The 18,959-nt window shown below is 35.4% G+C and overlaps 1 protein-coding gene across 1 annotated transcript in view; it reads left to right on the top strand.

The window, feature by feature from the left end:
• The window catches only part of KCNH8 (potassium voltage-gated channel subfamily H member 8), a 174,745-nt gene that overhangs the window by 110,180 nt on the left and 45,606 nt on the right, over positions 1 to 18,959 (top strand). The window lies entirely within an intron of this gene.

Below are 18,959 nucleotides of genomic sequence, written 5' to 3'. Positions count from 1 at the left end.
AGAAACTGCTCCATAAGAGCCCCTCACTGTTAGCTCGTCCTGGCCTGTGAGACTCAGTGACATTCTCTGGGCAGCTGCAGGCATGGCAGCATGTTGGATGGGCCAGGGCACTTCCATATTGGATGGCCAAGGCACCTCCACATTGGATGGGCCAAGGTACTTCTTACTGGTGTGTACTCTCAGACTTTAGCCTCCTACCTGGAAAAAGGGCTTCACCATTTGGCTTACAGCATGATTTTGTTTTGGTTGTTTTTCTAATACTGTGGGTTTGCATTTTTGCCTGGAAAGCTGTTCTATTTGTAGATAGTCTCTAAAATATTTAGATGCTATAAATGTATAATAAAAATTACACTGTAATGACTCCTGCAAAGCTCTTACAGATATTAGTTCTGTATCTATCAGAATGGTTATTTCTAACGTTGTAAGTTAAATAATTTATGGCTTTGGGGATTTGCTTGGAGTTTTTGTTTGCTTGCTTGGTTTTTTTTTTAAGTGAAACAGTTTTAAAATGTTAAAGTATTAGAAACTGGTTTAAAGAAAAGAGATCAAAAAAATCCAGATATCTGACATGAAGCTGCTGTTTTGCAAAGACCATTTCAGAACTGATGAAATTTCTGTATAAGCTTATGTGTCACGTATATGAGCAGAAAAATCAGATTATGTAATTTCTTCAATCAGTGCAAATTTTATTGCTCTCCACATGCAAACTACTTGCTGGTGAAATACAATGAAACTAAGTCTTGGCCCTCTGCGTGCAATATCTTTTGCTACTCTGGTGATATACTGCTGATTATATGTAGCTAGATTTTCCTTTCACCTTAAGAAAACTTTCAGTAACAAGTTCATTACACCTCACAGCATCCGCATAGGTGATATGTTGAGGGGAGAATGGTAAGTATGATTTAGAGTATGAGTAATTAAGGAAAGTGAAATGAGATCTGGAGATAATAATAAATCACAAGCAAATAATGTATACAGAAGAAATCTTGATTGGAGTATAATTAAGGTAATATTACTGTAAGACACTGAGGACATTCAGTTCTCCTGAAGGAAGACCTCAACTTAAAATTTTTGGAGAGCATGTAAAAGAGACTTATTACAGCAGGCAAAGCAGTAAAATAGATCCTAAGCCTTATATTTATAGATTTTAATTTTTTAACTTTTAATTTTGATACATTAATACCAAAACTCAAGACTCAAGTTTCAATCAATACATCTTATACAAAATTTATTCCAGCCATTAAGAGGCCTTCTAATTGACAGCATTAAAAATACAGTACAAGTTATGAATCCTATACTATTTTTCATTTAAAGAAATGTGCCTGCTCTTTGGAATCTCTACTTTTCATTCTTCACTGGAGTGTCTCAGATTATGTGCACCTGAAAAACTGGTGCACTGAGTATGGATGATGCAATGTATACAATAGCTGAAATATAGGAATGGGTTTGTTCTAAGAAATGAAAATGATGCCTGGAATGAAAAGAAGATTCATTTGCTTTTTATGCTTGCTGCTGTTTTTTTTTTTGAGGGTGGAGAGGTGCAGGCTGGGGGAAGAGGCAGAGGAGAAAAAGCTTTTAGCAACCTTCTTACTCCATTTAGTGCTTCCTCAGAAACACTGCAGCACAGATTTCAAGGAGGTTTGCTGGCACTTAAAGCAAATATTTTAAAGCTGCAGTACCGTTAACATAAGACTTTGAACCTTGCTGTGCCATCAGATATGCACCATAGCCCCATATGCACATTGACTTTAGTGGGAGCAGCATTTGCTTCTGTGTATCTCTGGCGAATTTAAACAAATTAGGTGCTTAATTTGCATTTGGATTGGGGCAATGGGAGTGATACAGTTTTTCCTATGAAAATACCCAGGACTGAAAATGGTATTTGCTTTGTTCTTGCTGGACCTAATTGTAAGGCTTTATTTCACTTTTTGTCCTTATTCAGGCAACATTACCATTGCAAATAACATAAAAACATGGTTACGTTCACAAATTTAGCCATATGGCTGCAAAATGAGAAAGGTGTAGTGTTTGGGTATATTATTCATGAATTGTCATGATGTGGTGGCATTTGGTCTTACAGCAGTGTAGCATACTGTTAAAATCTGGATCTATTGCATAGCTCTAGTGTTGCCACATTTAACTGAATTATTTGGAAGATATGCAGTATGGACACTGTTTTCAGAGCTAGAAGCCTTTACCTCAGCAAGTTCTCCCATCTCAGGACACAGTTGTTCCATGTGCAGCAGCTTGACTCTAACGTCTGATAAAAGACAAAAATGCTGGATGGATCATTCCCACCCACCTGAGGCAGTGGTACAGTTCTTGTCCTGCTTTTCTCTTCTAGCATTTTCAGGTCTCTCTCTGTTGCATTCCACCTTGTTCTGCTCATTTGTTTTCATTGGTGAAATGGATGTTTCCCTGAGACATGGAATGATTTTAAGCAACCTATAAAAATAAGATTAATTTTCTGTTACCTGACACGGAGTAGAGGCTAGACTATGTAGAGGTTCCCATCTGATTGTAACACTCTAATTCCATTGGTTTTCGTTTCTGTAGTTTAGCTGGCATTAGATTTAGGGGTAGGTTCTTTATTTGCTGACTGCTCTTTTGTATTAGCATATACTGAGCTATTCCCCCTCAGGTTCTTATCAAATATAAGAAAATGACTTTTCAATCTGTCTCTGCAGGGAACAGATAATATTGAAAATATTTCCTACTGCTGAAGGCATTAATTCTGTAAGAACCATATGATGAGGTGTCTTGAGTGTAATGAGGAGGTTAGGAGAGGGACAAGAGTCAGGATACTGGCTCTCTTGGGTAGTCAAAGTTGTCAGGTAAAATTTATGTCATTGTCTCAAAACCAAAAAATTCTTCCTGTCTATCAGAAATTTAGCTGCAACTTTTTGTTAGTCCATCTACAGTAACACAACATTCTCACTATGGAGATGTTGTTATCAATGCAAAATACGTTAAAAAAAATAACCTGTGCTTTTGTAGAAAACAAAGTATACGGGCTTACTTTGAGAGAAGCTTTAAAATTGGGTCTGTAAAGGGTATTGTTATTCCGCTATTTAAATCTTTATTTCAATGTAATATTTCCACTTTCATTTCAGGTTTTTACTCATTTTCTATTAGTTTTATACTTTGCAGCATTTTTGAAAACAAGAATTCAATTGTGACTGTAGTTTCAATTGTGACTGTAGTTTCATACTCTGCAATACAAAATTTCCCCCACCAAATTTGTCCAGCACACACTGGTAGTGTGAGCCTTTAAAAGGCCCTGGATGCTGACTTTGAGTGAATACCCTCAATTAGCTCTCAGTGGCAGAGTTAGGTACAGAATAAGGTACACAGCACCTGAGTGGTGCCAGTAGGAAATGTTGAAAATAGGGTTGTGCCTTCAGGCCCTTTTACTCAGGTTTTATATACCTCATGTTGGGCTGAACTGAACAGCCCAAGTTCGCAGCTGAGTCCTAGAGGGAATTTAGGTGCAGGGACAAGGTGGCTGAAGGACCCCTGCTGGGTGAAGATAGGAGAGGATCTCCAAGTATCTTAATCATGTAAAGATAGTGGCACTTCTGGCCTGATGTAGAAGTTGGCTGAAATGGATTGTCCAAAACATAGGTGTCTTATGTCTTAGATGCAAACTTTAGGTTACATTCTTGAGCTTGTGTTCCTAAATTCTGCCCAAGTCCTTTGTGGTCCCCAGGTAGCTTCAGTCTTGTCAGAAAACTGAAGTCAGCATCACTGGAATATCCATTAAGAGAGACATTGCCCTGAATTCTCTTGAGTTTCAACAGCTTGGGAAGTTTTAGTGCCAGGAACTTTCTTCCAAGTTTATTCTAAGAAACCCGAGGCAATTGTTAGTTTTTATAATGTTCTGAGCAATTTTACTAGGAATTCCGAAGGTACGGATTTAAGTATAACCTTGACAATAGATACTTAAGACATTGGTATATTTATTGGGCTTAAAACTCTGGCTAGCCTCTTTTCAGAAAAAAGACTATTTTTAGGTACATGTATCAGATAGTCCTTTCTCAAATAATGTATGTTAGTGATTTAACTAAGTTTCTGGTGCTCTTGGATCCAGCATAACCATGGGGTAAATAACACTAGAAATCATATTGGAAAAATCAGTGTCGTTACATACATTCTTGATCAATACAATAGATAATTTGGTAAATAATAATTACTTAACTTTTGACTCTTAGTATTTTTCATATTGTATTGCACCTCACAACTACTCTAGAAGCAGGTAGATATTAATGCATCATGATATTTTTGCAAAGGAGTGTAATGACTTAAATGGCTAGACATGACAAACAAGATGGTATTAAAGCTGAGATAGAGGTTTGGTGTTTACTTTTATTTTTTTTGTATATAAATTGTGTTAATGATCTCAGATCATTCCAGCTTTGTCTCCTCTGCTAAATAATTTAAAAAATTGGGTTTGAATGTGATGTGAGAAATTTTTACTAAATTAAGCATTGAAAAACCAAAACAAAGAGAAGTATGAAAAATAATGGGATTTTTAAATCTGATTGCCAGTCTAAGACTGATTGCCAATCTGCTTTTGAACCCTCTGAGACTCATATTTTCAACATATTCTTGGCAACATTGGCAACCAGGAACTTAGTTTTAAAAAAATATGAAAGCTGAGATTTTGTGTGGATTTCCAGGTACTGGGGCTGTCACGAAAATCAGCTAACGGAAAACATAGGGTAAAACTGTAACGCTAAAGAATGGTCAGTTTTTGGACACAGATGATGTGTTTGGTGCATGCAGATGAGTGTACCTACTTCTGTATTCCAGACCTACCTTCTGGAGTTTGAACCTGGACCTACATCAAAACAACTTCTAGTAATTTCAACAAATGTTCAGCTTATGAAGAGCTAGTACTAATGAGCCACAACTGGAGCCTTGGGAAAGGCTGCAGCTGGCACCTGCTCTCGTGCTATCTGGCAGATGGCAAGGTTCGGCGCAGGTGCCCTGCACTCCCCGGTCTTCTTTGGTAGGAACAGCAGCTCAGGCTTTTTTGTTGCGCTATAAGAACTAAATGAATCCTCCTTACTGACAGAAAGAATACTTGTAAGTTTCCAAGGGTCCTGGCCAAGAACACTGTCTTCTACTATAAAATATTGGTTCTAGTTTCACTGCTCTAAACACGCACATCCATCTGGTTAGAACTGACATGCATAAATTTATAAATCCTGGCACAGAGCAAGAAAGAACGTCATGCTGACTACGTTGCACAGGGCATCATTCAAAATAAATGATCAATTGTTCATTTCAGTCTGTCATCTCTGTACCTGAATGTTTGATTTTAATTTTTCTTCCAGTCTACTTCATTACATTTTTGATTATCGGTTTTCTTCACTTTTTGTCATTAGTAATAACAGAATATGTGCCTTTGGAATTATGTTTTTTTAAGGTTTTCTTTCTGGTTTCTAAGAGGTATCTTTAAGAAAAAGAATTTTAAAAAATATAGTTTTGTCATGCATGAGTGCTGGCATCTTCAGTTTAGTAGAATAAATATCTATATATACTTAGAGATATAGATACATAGATATATATATAAAATAAATAAATGCTCTGTTGACCTGGGGTACCTGTATTGAAGGTCCATTGTTGTGTGGAATAGAAATACCTCTATACTCACCTGTCCATTTTGTTTGTGGGAAGCATGGCCGAAAATTCACTTCTAATTAATATAAGAAGGAAATGGTTGATGGCTTCCACTCTTGTGAAGTATCTTGGGGTATCAGTATCTGAAAGCCTTAGCCAACTAATTTGGGTCATTTCGTGCAGTACTATATGAAATAATTAGCCCCTGGAGTGTCATGCAGAAATAATGAATAGGAATAAAATAGGAAACCAAAACAAGAAAATTACTTTGAAGCTATGAAACTTTTCAAAGCACTCATCTTACAAATGATTTACAAACAGTACTTACTACGTTGCACATACTTGGAGAAAAACAAGGATGTACCAAAGTACTGAAGCATTGTATAGTGATGAAGCACTCTAAGGCAATTGAAACAGAAATTTTTAATCCCAGAAAATCTATCATTGGAATGCCTTTAAATATTTTTAATGTCTTCTTTAAATCGTCATGAGTTTTACTCCTCTGTGAAAGTAACTTTTTTATTGTATACACAATGTGTATACAATAATTCCATGAATTAATGTTTGGAGTGCACAATTTCTAGACTTGTTAGAACAAAAGTAGGTAAAATCATTAAAATCATGAAGAAATTAGAGTGATTAAATGTACAAATGTACAACCAAAAAAATATTTATTTAAAGTTTACCGAATACCTTACCTTTGAATTAGTATAAATAAGGAGAGAAAGTTCATCTAGCTTTTGAAGAAGAAATCCCATTTGTAAGTAATCATAGTTATTCACTATTTTAATGGGACATAGTATTTTCTGTGTCTGTCAGTCTGATAGATTAGACACAGAGAGATTTAAATGATGCAAGGAGGTTTTATGTGCAGAGCTGTAATCACCAGAGTATATGCTGGAAGTATGAGTGGAAATCTGTCTGCACATGGTAAAGACCTATACTTACAATTTAAGGTCTTTTAAAGGTTTACCTGAAAACCTGGACCTACTTTTCTGCCTGTTTTTTATGTTAAGTATATACTAAACCATAAATATAAATCATATACTAATATACTTTCTAGGAAAGGTTTTCTTAATTAACATCCCTCTTTTCAGACCTGGGTATACCAGACCTTGTCAGGATTTGGAATATAAATTTATATTTTAAAATATTCATAGATATAAATTTTGTGGAAATTATTCAGTTTTGTATTTCTTTGTAAAAACAACTCTGTTTTTGAGGTACAAATGTGTGAAACCAAAGTGTCATTTGTTGAGCTGAACTGAATTTTTTTCCTCTGCATTTAGAGTAACATTAATCTGTAGTTTAGCTGCTTTAGGCCTTAGTAAGTTTTATTTTGCCATTCTTCCCTGCTGTTCTTTTCTACAGACTCAATTCCTTGATTAAACTGTATTTTCCTTTACACACCGTACTTTGCCTTCTGATTAAGCCATTTTAGCAATCATGAAATACCCCAGGACCAAGATAGCCTGTTGGATTTGAAGCCCTTGAAAAAATAGGTACAAAAGTACCTTATAAAAGGGAGTATGAGATTTTTATGTAGTTATTAATACATTTTCAAGATATTGTACCTAGTAAAAAACTTCTGGACAATATTACTGAAAAGTAAAAGTCTGGTGTGTGGATGAAGTCCCTGAGATTTGACAATCTGTGTCTAACCACAGGCTACCTACACATCATTAACTCTACCTAACATTCATTAACTCTACAAAGCAGTTTTTATTGGAAGTTGAACATGTTGTGCATAAAAGTCGTGCTCAATCAATTTGAAGTTACATCAGAGTCTTTTAACCCTTAACTGCTGTACTTGGAGTGTTGGCTGGAGAGAACCATTGGGGTTTATTTAGACCAGCCAGCTGGTTGAAGCTATCATATGCACTAAATCGGGTCAGACATTACTTGCTCCATTCAAGTCCTGAACACTGTCAAGATTGGAGAGGACTCCATCTCTTTTGGTACCTTGTTCTAGGGTTGCACTACCCTCTTTGGAAAGCTTTGTACCATTTTGCTAAAATATTAGTGTCTATTACACATTGGTGTAATAGGAAGTTTTGTTAGGATTTCTCAAAAATCTCTCCTTCTATTTTTAAAGCTCATGGTCTTGGCTGTTCAAATTATAATATCTTAAAACCCACAAAACCATTGCTATATATTTTGAAATCTTTTCAGCAGCTGCTTCAATATCTGGTTGGACTGCCTCTCAGCTCCATCACATAGGTAGAGATCCTAGGGAGTTAGAATGCCATGTTGCATTCCAGACACATCCCATAATGACTAAAATGGCTTTGCTTTTCTTCTATAGCACAAGCATGCCTTACATTCTTAATCTAGAGATGTCCTTTGTGTATATTCCTATTTTCTATTTATTTATCTTTTTTTTTCCCTGCCCTTTAACAGCTCAGGTGCTTGATATTAGAAGGGGCTTTCTGCTGCCAGAATAGAAAATCATTTCCCTATAAAAATGAAGAAATTATTCTTCCCAGACTCTTTTTCATTTTTACCTTCCTTGGAAAGTATTTGTGTTCCTTTTGTACTTTCAGGTGACAATGCTTAACTGTCAGCAAAACAAGTCAATGTGAAGCTATAAGAGTATGTCACAGTATTCCGCAGCATATAAAGTTTTACACAAGACCTATTTTGTAAAAATAATTATACCTAATTATTCTAAATCATTTTTCACTGTCAGATCTAAGAGAGCTAGAGATAAAAATGCTAATGCTTAGGATTCCCTTATGTCATGCACTTCAAAAAGACCTGTCAGATCTGCAGACACACATGTATTATTTCAGAACTGCTGTAGCTTCAAACACGTAATGTGCTTTCCCATTAAGACACCACCTTTCTTCTTTACCTTTTATTCTTTCTTTATATCAAGCCTTTATTGCATTGCAATTTCTTGAGGTTTTTATTATGTTTAGATATATACTGGAGTAAAATATCTCCTATGGTTGATTTCCCCCTCAAAAAGCCAAATATGTTTGGATCTAAACTTCCTTGATTCAGATGACACATAATTAAAAATATATTGAAAAATGTTACTTATGTTGTAGATTCAAGGATTTGAAAATTAAGACAAGGCAAGAGCAAATAAAGTGTTAATACCATTTATCATATGGCTGCCTGACAGAGTCCTGTTCCAGAAAGCAACACAGTGGCTCCTTAAATAAGAAGACAGAAGAAAAGACCTAGACGATACTGTAAAATCTATGGAGCAAGCAAGGAACAGATTGTAGCGAGGGTTAACATACTTAGCTGTTATCTAACCAGCATGGATGTTATTAATATATAAGACAAGGAGAAATGGATGTCATGTAGACTGCAGCAGTCTATACTGACCCAAACTGAACTCCATACTGTCATTATCATCTCCTGTGCAGGCTAGTCAGATGGAACTTAGCTTGGTTTTTTTGCAATTACCCTTTCATTTGTGATTAGATGTACAAAAGGAAACAGTTTCTCTGCTGAGGCTTCTGCGTCTGTTTTACCAAGCTGGGAGGCTGCATTTGAATATGTAGGAGCTGCTGAATATTGGCATGATTTCTGGAGTGGGGAAGATGGCAGGAGAGGGGAAGGTACCACCTGTCAGGGACCACCTATTGCACTACTCAGATTTAAAAAGCAGAGAGGACTCTTACAGAAGAGTCTAGAAGTAAACAGCTCTATTCTTGCAGATTGCTGACAGTTAAATAGACAGTATGAAAGTATTTGTGGCATATTGCACTGTTTTTATAAAAAATATAGTCCTCTTGATATCTTGCTCTTGCAAATAAATAATATTTTCTTTTACAGAGAATTTAAGGCATTTACTACCACTGTCATTGCCTCCGTGAAAATTTATTTGCAGATTCTGAGTCAGAACTGTAAATATACTAACTCTTAGAACTGAGATATTGTCATAAGTACTGAAAAACTTTAGCCTGTATTTCTCTGATGGTGAAATCTGAGCAAGTGAGAACATCAGGTGAGATTAATTTACCAACTATGTCACACTGCACACATACAGACCCAAAGTTTTGCAGAACTGACATTCTGCAAAGTTTTGTTTCGTGGGATATTTTTTGCGCATTTTAATAATAAAGTTTTCATTTTAAAGTGATCTGTATTGCTTATGGAGGAGGATACTTATTTCTTTAAGAAGACGTGAATGTGTCACCTATAGTAGCTCAAGATCTCTTTGGTCTGATTTGGACTCCAAATACATAAAACTGCAAAGCAGATTTCCAACTCTTCAGCTGACACCATAAAAAAAAAAAAGTCATTATCAGTAATTTTATTGCAGCAGCACCTGGGATGGTAGCTATGGGTCAAGACCCTCTTGTCTCCGTTGCTGAATTAACACAGGATAAAAAGGCTGCTCTTGCCCAAGAGGGTATTACAGTCTAAATATAAGACAAGAAAAGCTCTAACAGATGGGTACAGACCAATGGAGCACAGGGAAGCAAAGAGGGCATAGATAGACGTGCTCTTTGCACTGAATGGACTAGGAGCACTAACATTTCTAATTGCAAGCTTAGCTGCAAGGCATCTGATAGCCTGAAAAAGGACAGTAACAGCCAGTCTGCCTAACATTAAATGAGGAGACTCTTTGTACAGTGACAGTGTGACCACCTCCTTCAAGAAGATTATTTGCGAATGATTTATATCCCTCTGATTATAGTCTTGCAATTTATTTCTTAAATTACCTATATGTTTAGACTTGTATGGTTTACCTGTAATCTAAAAATTAAATTAACATTATACAATATTGCAAAAATAGTAGCTAATTTACTAATGCTACTAATTTCTTTTAGTGTAAGAACCCTAGAATATATATTGGGGAGAACAAAGCAAGATAATTTAAAAAATAAAAAAAGGTATTTTTCTTCACTCCAAATACATTAATGGCTTTAGAGTTGTTTGTAAACTATTCCTAGTAAAAATAAAAATTTTAATAAAAATAATTAGCTATACCTAATGCTTTATATGTATTGACTGCTACATTCACGGAAAGTTGGTGTTGAAAATATCCCCATCTTGTCCTTTTAGTGATTTGGGGAAGAGAAAGTAAACTACTGACTTGCAAAAGCGAGAAAGATTTAAATCTCCCACATATTCAAACACAGCTATCTGACAAATTACTGTCGAGAAGAGCTGTGCATGCTTACCACAGAGAAGAAGAGTTTCTAATACATTTCTTTTCTAAATTTACCTACTCCTTGATAAATAGACTGAAGGAATTTATGACCTAGTTCTGCAGGAATGCAGGTGCACTGACCATGTACACTGGAGTTTCTTCTCAGAAGTCTAAATGTTTCGAGAACTCTCATAAAATATCAAAATAAATGTGTTCCTTGCAGATCTGCTGGGTCAGCTCTTAAAATTCTTATACATAACCCTTATACATAATATAGACAGGTCTCTATCTTGGAATAAATGTATCTCTGCTATAAGAGGAATCTTTATTAGATTGTATGGTGAAACTGGTGTGAAGTTATATTGAAGTCTTCCTCATAAATATGAACAACAAATCTATGCAGCTGTCTGGAGCCTTATGAGGCAGTAAGGTAGTAATACAGCATAGGGATGAGAGGGATAACCCACCCAAAACCTCCCCAGTCAGCCTGCAGGGCCAAGCCACCAAGTAGGACAACCACAGGCATCCAATTACCATTCCACATGGCAAGTGGTCCTAGAGGAAAAGTCTTCCAGTGATGATAACCTCTGTGTTCACACAGAGCATTAGCTAGCTTTTTGGAGACTTTCTCCACTCAAGGGGACATGTCTCCACTCCCCTCATACCACTCCTATCTTTCCTCTCTCACCAGAATATACTGTACTTGTAGACATGAAATAACTTCTCTGGAAAGAGAATATTTTGCCCCATGGCAAAGAAGAAGTGTAAATACTAATTCACATGAATTATCTACCACTTCAGGGAGTATCTGGGGCTCTGACTGTGAAACTGTCTGGGCTGGTCCTTGGGGATTTCTCCAACACAGTAGAAGAAAAAGTAAAACTGCAAAACTTTATTTTGCATGCAAAATAAGGTAGGGCATCATCTAGAAATATTAATATTTAATGCATAAATATAGTTAAATTCTGTCTGGAAACTGGGGCTTGAAATGTGTGAAGCTGTTGGTAATTCATGGACACTGTGTTTTCTGGAGTGTTTACATAGTATTTTGCATTAGGTGGAAGACCTGCAGAACTCCAACCTGCTCTTACTTTTTAGCGACCAAATATTTTTAAAAATGTATCTTTCCAACATTGTTTTCTAAAAAAATCCTAGGACTGAAAGTATTTCATGTCAGGTCTCTTGCTCTATCACTTATAAGCTGTGAATGTGCCCAGGAGTGGTCAACCAGGGACTTTGGAAATCGCATTATAATCCATGCACTTATAGTTCTTTCACTGGGGTGAATTACTAGCTTTCCATAGGATAAAAAGTATTCTTGCACTTATGCCTTTCCAAAATTAAAATTTAAATTATTTAAAAGACCACACATTGTTGATGACAAGAAATTGAATGCTTTCTACAAGGAATTTTTGTCAGTATCTTGAAGGTGGCATCAACTTTATCACGAGAATACAGGAATGTTATATTCTTATTCTAAGTAGTGATACTTTGGAGTTGAGTTTTATCAGATAATTAAAGCTTAATTGTTAGCTTTTCATTACTTCTGTTTTGTCGTAATCAGCAACATTGCAATTAGATCTTAGATTTTTTTCCTTTTTTAATCCTTGATTGAACACCTCTTCTTCCTGAAACTACTTAGTTCATTGAATATTTATTGCACCATGAAAACTTCATTTTCAGTGAGCAGAATGGGTCAATATCTTGTTATGACTTTGTCAAGTTAAATGAGTTAAAGCTTTGCAAAATGTGATTTTTTTTATAATACCTTCTAAGTATATATTCGATTAGAAATACAACAGCCAATTTATTTACAAAGGGTATTATTCAGCCTTACAAAAGAATTACATGGGTTGTCACCTTTCAAATAAAATCAACTTTCTGTAGACCTGACAAAGTTTAAGCTTGTATCTGAAAATGATCTAACTAAAGGGAGTACACATTTAGTTTGGAAAACTCTATGGGTTTTAAAAGCCTTTAAAACATCTGCCTTAATGTTTGTTCTCTAGATAGTCAAAAACTTTCCCTAAGGATCTTGGGAAAGATACTCTTTCCTCTAGATCATTGCCCAAGAAGCACATCAGGCATTGCACATGCAAAGGGTACTCCATCATTTAAGGCAAGCATTCAAAAGGAACCAGTTATGAAGGTAACCATTTCACCCACCTACCTCTGACTACAGAGGCTTGTTTATCTTGAATGTCCAAGCCTCATGGAGCAGTGGGACATATCTGGATGCTGTTTATCTTTGGTTGTTGTTTTTATTTCTGACTGTGTTATGTCCAAGTTCAGACTTTCTCTGGGTAATTTACAGACTTCGGAAAATCAGTGGTAGGATTCCCAAAGTCTGGCAGAGGACTACAGTTTCATCTATGTTCAAATCCTGTTTGTTTTTTTTAATTTGGTCCATAAGAAAAATAAAAAGTAGATGCAAAGGTATGAATTGTCAGCATTATTAGAAGCGTGTTTGTGCCTTGGATTTTGGCTCATGCCCATCTCTTACTTCATTTGTTAATTTGGGAAGAGTTGTAATAAGAATTGTATCCAGTTTCTCTGCAGTGGAAATCAAATTGCATTTTTATTGAATCTATCCATTCTTGTGTCCACATAACATCTAGTATGACAATGTTCCTAAAAATTTCTACTCGTGAATCTTCATCTATAATTTTGGAGAGAAGATGTCTCATCAGGGTTTAATTCTGAGAAGGGCATAGTTTTGAAATTATCAACTATTTTTCTTTTAATTTAAAACTATTACATTTCTTGTCATTTGCATTGTTTGGAAGCTCCCCAAAAATATGCTGTTAATGTTTTCACGTGGATATTTATATATGTCTATATACCACTTACATGAATTAAGGCTCTATTTTTCTTTATGGATTAGGCTTTAAAGACATGAGCATCTCAGATCAGAAGCATGAAATCTTATAAAATTTGTTCTCTCTCCTTTAAAGATTTTACTTACTGAATAGAAAAAAGCATAGAGTACATGATAGAAAAGGGGTTATTCTTTTCCTCTTCAATTACAAATTAGAGGGATTGTTTTGTTTGTTTGGGTTTTTTATTGTCTATAATGTGGGTATTCATCAAGCAAAAGTGTATAAACTTTTATCTATATCTGTAGAAAGTTTTGTGTAGTTTCTATCATGATAGTATCCATGTACCTCAGTCCAGAGGTTAAGTATAATCTGCTTGTATAAGTTTAACACAGTTAACCTTTCACTACCTGGATTAGTTGGTGCAGTGAATGCACCATGAAAGTACCAAGGATTATGACCCCAACATAGAAAAATGGGGGGAAATATTAAAACAGACAAATGTTAGATTTAAAATATACAGGTAGTGTATCAGGGAAGAGAAAGGTGATGCTGTGAACTGTGGAAGGTAGATATCTCTGCTATGCATTGATCTGAAGCACTAATCCCCATACTTGCTGTATGCATGGCAGTTCCCAGTCAGCACAGTTATGCCTGGGCTCTGGCCCCAGGTTACACAGGGTAGCCTTGAGAGCACCTCTACAGCAAGGACTTCAGTCACAGACAATTGAGATAAAACTGTGTTTCTTATAGTCCAAGTTAAATCTATTTATTTTCTATGTCATGTCAAAAATTTCCCTCCACAAAATTTGACCATGTGGATTTGACTGCAATAGATGTTCCTCGAGTTCTCTCATACTATCAAGTCTCATTCATACCCATGTTATATGTCTTTCTAATTTAAGAAAAAAAAGTCATTAAATCTGTCATAATAAAGAATAAAATCTGTTAAGGACCACATTTTACAAAGCTAAAATAAGAAAACATATTTTTTAGAATAAATTATTTTATGACTTACTTTAACATTTTTAAGCAGTTACAGTGCTTGAGAAAAATCTTAATGTCTTTATAGTATACCTTTTCTTTCTCATTTTATGTGTCTACTGTTTGTGGGAAAGTGTGTTAGCAGAAGAAAGACCAAGGAGACCAGATTAATGCCAATTTTTCCTCATTGTCATGAATCCATTATGATTATGTCCGTTGTACTAATACTGAAGCCATTCTAGTCAAAATGCCACTTAACTTTTACTTATTTTGAATGCCAGCTAAAATTATCTTGTTCAAATATAAACCTCTGGGTCAGATAGGTCAGAGCTGTTCCTTCGTGGCCTGTGCTTGTTGGCATGTCATACAGATGTATCTCAGGTTTCCTCTTATATATGTAACATTTAATTTATTATCTTAAGTTTCAAAAGAGCATAAATTCATGTCCTGTATTTTACTACTGTTCAAATCTGCTATTAGGGTACATGTCGTGTAGCTGTGTTTTTACACTCTTAGAACCTGTAACTGCCACACTTTCAGGATTGTGGCTTTTTTTTTTTTTTTTGGTACCTGTTTCTTTCTAATCTGTGTGAAAGAAAAGCCTAATGCATGTTTTATTTATTGACCTGGTACAATAAGGTCTTACACATTTACAGTCCTCCAGAAGCAGTGGTTGAAGTTATGATTGCTCCTGTCTCCTCTGGGGTTCTTTAATTGTAAAACCATCTGCTCTGGTACCTGGGAACTTCTCCTATTATGACAAGCAAAACTCCACCATGAATCAAACCTGTAAACAAATGATCAGATTTTGTGACAATGAAAGAGTAACAGTGATGTTTCACAGGGTGAAGTAGTAGGAATGGTGCTGTTTAGCCTATTAATAGTCTGGAAAAACTGCAAAGCTTTTAACAGGAAAAAATTGCACATGTCAAAAGCATTTTGGCTAGACAGAGATAAAAAAAACTTTGAGTACCTTGAGAAGAACTTGAATGCCTTAAATGAGTAATTATCATGAGAAGAGAGTCAATGATTATTCAATAATGCAGGCATGCACACTAGAAGAAGTAAAATGATTTAATCTTCTTATATGCCTTTAGATTCCGAATGCATAGAATCAGTCAGCAACACTGGAGAGTAACTGTGCAAAATTCTTTGGAGCAATCTTAAAAGCAAAGCTGATGTTTTAATGTCTAATGAATGATAGTTACAGTTTTATACGGTAGAATATATTCATTATGCTGTTGTAAAAAATCTTATCTCAGATACAATATTAGCTCTGGCTTCCCCTCCTCAAATGCACTTTAACTATGACACATTCTGAAGCAGCCACAAGGACAGTTGATGGAAGTGATTTGGACATCTAAAATCACAGAAACTGTTATCACAAGTGCCTTTACCTAAAAGGAAGGAAATTTACCTATTTGTTCTATCTTAGCAACTGTTTTGCCTTAGGCTTTATTTTGTGGAGGTTAATATTTCAAAGAAACATAGTAGAGACAGATACAAGCTCAAAATCTTGGTTTCATTGAGATCAGTGGAAAACTTGCAACATTTTTCCCCCATTTAAAATGGAAATATGAAATATTCATTTGCAGATCAGAGGGTGCAGCTATGTAATGAAAGGATGGTATGGTTTGCCATGCAAACATATAGCTCCTCACTGCCTGGCTCTAGATCTGAAATGAGGAGCTAATTTAAAAATGCACTTGAGTGATGAAGGATCTTTTTTATCTTGTATTGTTTTTTCTCTTGTATAGTTTGTGGGTTTTCTGTTTTCTCTATAATGACCCTAAACTCTTCACTGCAACACACAGTACTAGTCCTAAGATAGAGACTTCTGTGTTAAAAGTTATAATCTATTTATACCAGAAGGCTGCATGTGCTTTGTTCAGGATGTTTTTCTATTATTTTTTAGTCTTTGGTGACATACTTTTTGTCTTTTTTTTTTTCTTCACTATTTCTGGGTTTTCTTTGTTTTTAGATGGTTTTGTATTACCTGCTATTTTCTAATGTACAGTTCTAGGCTTTGGAGACTCATAAAGAAGACATGGCATCTAATAATGCCATTGCCATATTTGTGCTTTCATGTAGAGCTACAGAGTTTTTCAGTTGAGCCAGAAAAACAAAACTCAGCCTCAAACATAGTCCTTAAAGATAACCCACACTCAGTAGTGTCCTTTAGTTTACTCACTACATATTCTCTGTCCCTACTGTCAGCATAGTATCGATTACTCTCTCTCCTCACTAGCATGAATGGGACAAATATGACTCGGCCTTATGTGAGGTTCAAATACTGTTTAAACACCAAAAAAACCCAATTACATGAGAGTAGATAGGCTTTCCTATGTTTACATTTCCTCTAGGAATACTTGAAGTCCCTAAATTTGACATGGATTCATAGCTGAGAGAAGCTTGGCCTTTGTCCCATCCTTTTCTCTTTTAACATCATCACTACTGGTCTGTTGGGGACCATTCCTGCTTGCAGGCATTCAGGGATGCTCTAAGATGTTTTCCTCATCCCTACCTCTTTATGCTTCCTGATACTGTAGTGCAGAATAAACCAGAGATTTATGGTCTGTTTTTTAACTGGGAAAGAAAATGTTTGTCTTACTTATAGAATAAGTGCTGTGGGTAATTAATGCATTAGAAAATGCAACTCTTTTCCAAGTTTTTGAAGTGCCAGACAGTATTTTGGTATGTTAAGTGTCTGGCATGTAAGGAAAATCTAAGTAGTAGAATAGAATGAAGCTGCGAATTATAGGGAGTGAGGCACCTACTCAATACAGAGTTAGCACCAAACCAGGAGAAGAAGACTGAGCTTTTGAGAGGCTAGTAAATGAAATAATGTGTTTTATATCTAGTTAAAAAGTTTGTAATCTATGGATGTTTAAATGCTTTTTTATGCTTCTACTGATACTTGAACACTTCCCCGATATAGAGAAATGAGACTCAGTATAGATTCTTACAGTAATTTTCAAAGTAGCCTAATGGAGCTAAATATCCAATTCCTATTGACTTTTTGATAGGACTTGATTACTTAAGTGCTCTTTTTCTCTTTGAAAGGTCTTCCTCTTAATTATGCTGATTGGTGCTTTAAAATGTCTTCAAAGTAAGAGAGCTATACCTAGATAATGCTAATTCCGAACCAGTCAAGATTCATAATGCTAAATTCTAGGAAGCTCCATCTGACTACAAGGTATATTTATTTTCCTCTTCTTCCCTGAGGGCAGGAATTAATTGCTCAGGTTTGCCAGAAAATTTGCTGAGAGCTATTACCTGCAGGAACCGAAAAGGAAAAGGAATTAGTCAATGATGTTACCTCGTGACTATTTCCATTGGCTAATGGAAGTATTTATGATCAACAGCATCTTGGCTCTACCCTGAAATGAAAAAAAAAAAAAATTCAGTGCTAACAAGAAGATGATTTGGAAGATCTTGCAGCATTTTATATACTGTGACTGAAATATCATTCTATATTATTTCTTCAAAAGGTCCTGATTAGGATAATCTCTAACAACCAAAGTAGAAGTGAGAAGCTATAAACATGTTCTTATCTACAAGTCAGAAGAATATATGTATTGGCTTTTCACTTTCAGATAAACACTTTCTCTTCCAAGTCTAAATCTCCAAAGAAATTTATCTAACAGCTTTTCTTTATATTGTGGGCATTATTTTCACAATTGTTAAGAATTGCTAATAATTTCTATCTGCTACTGTTGTAGCTCAGTGATAAGCCATTCATTCTACTGAGAAGATCATTTGTCTGACCCTCAGTTATACCACAGAACTAGACACAGAATACAGAACTCATTTCAAATAGTGGTGTCTTGGCCAGAAGTGCTTATTAGCAACTGTAAAATGACAGTATTATATTTGGTGTTTTGGTAGTAGAAATATTGTAGAAATAATGTAGGGACTTCTACTGTTTGATAGGTGTAATTTATTTTTGTACCTTACCTTTACTAGCAGTAATGAATCCTTTAGGAACAGTGATGTTTCAGAAGGGTTGGGTGATAACCTTGAACATAAAGTGAACTGTAAAGGAGAAACCAGTTTACATATATCTATCAGTTAAAGAGTAGAGTCATCCACCTTTCCTGGATAGTACTGAAAATGTATGAAAAGTCAAAAAAATGGAAATACACAGGACAAGAATCACTGGCTTTTAGAACACTCTCAGGAAGGAGATTTTCTCCTAAAAGGCATTATTTTAGTATTCTCATATCAGTTACAGTTATTTAAAATAACCTGTTTGTTTCAGTTTTGCACTGAAGATAGATTTTCTTTAACTGTCTACTCTCTGCAAGGGATTTTCTTAGGTTTTTATTCTATATTCTTTAATGTTTAGGATTGCATTCCCCAACCCAGAAACATAGGAATTAAATCTGCTGTACAAAGGGCCATGTTACTGTTGGGAA

Source organism: Manacus vitellinus, unplaced genomic scaffold (assembly GCF_001715985.3).
Source record: "Manacus vitellinus isolate BGI_N305 unplaced genomic scaffold, ASM171598v3 scaffold_3_pilon, whole genome shotgun sequence".
Taxonomy (NCBI): domain Eukaryota; kingdom Metazoa; phylum Chordata; class Aves; order Passeriformes; family Pipridae; genus Manacus; species Manacus vitellinus.
The sequence above is the reverse complement of the archived record's forward strand: the minus strand, read 5'-3'. Positions and strand labels throughout refer to the sequence as shown.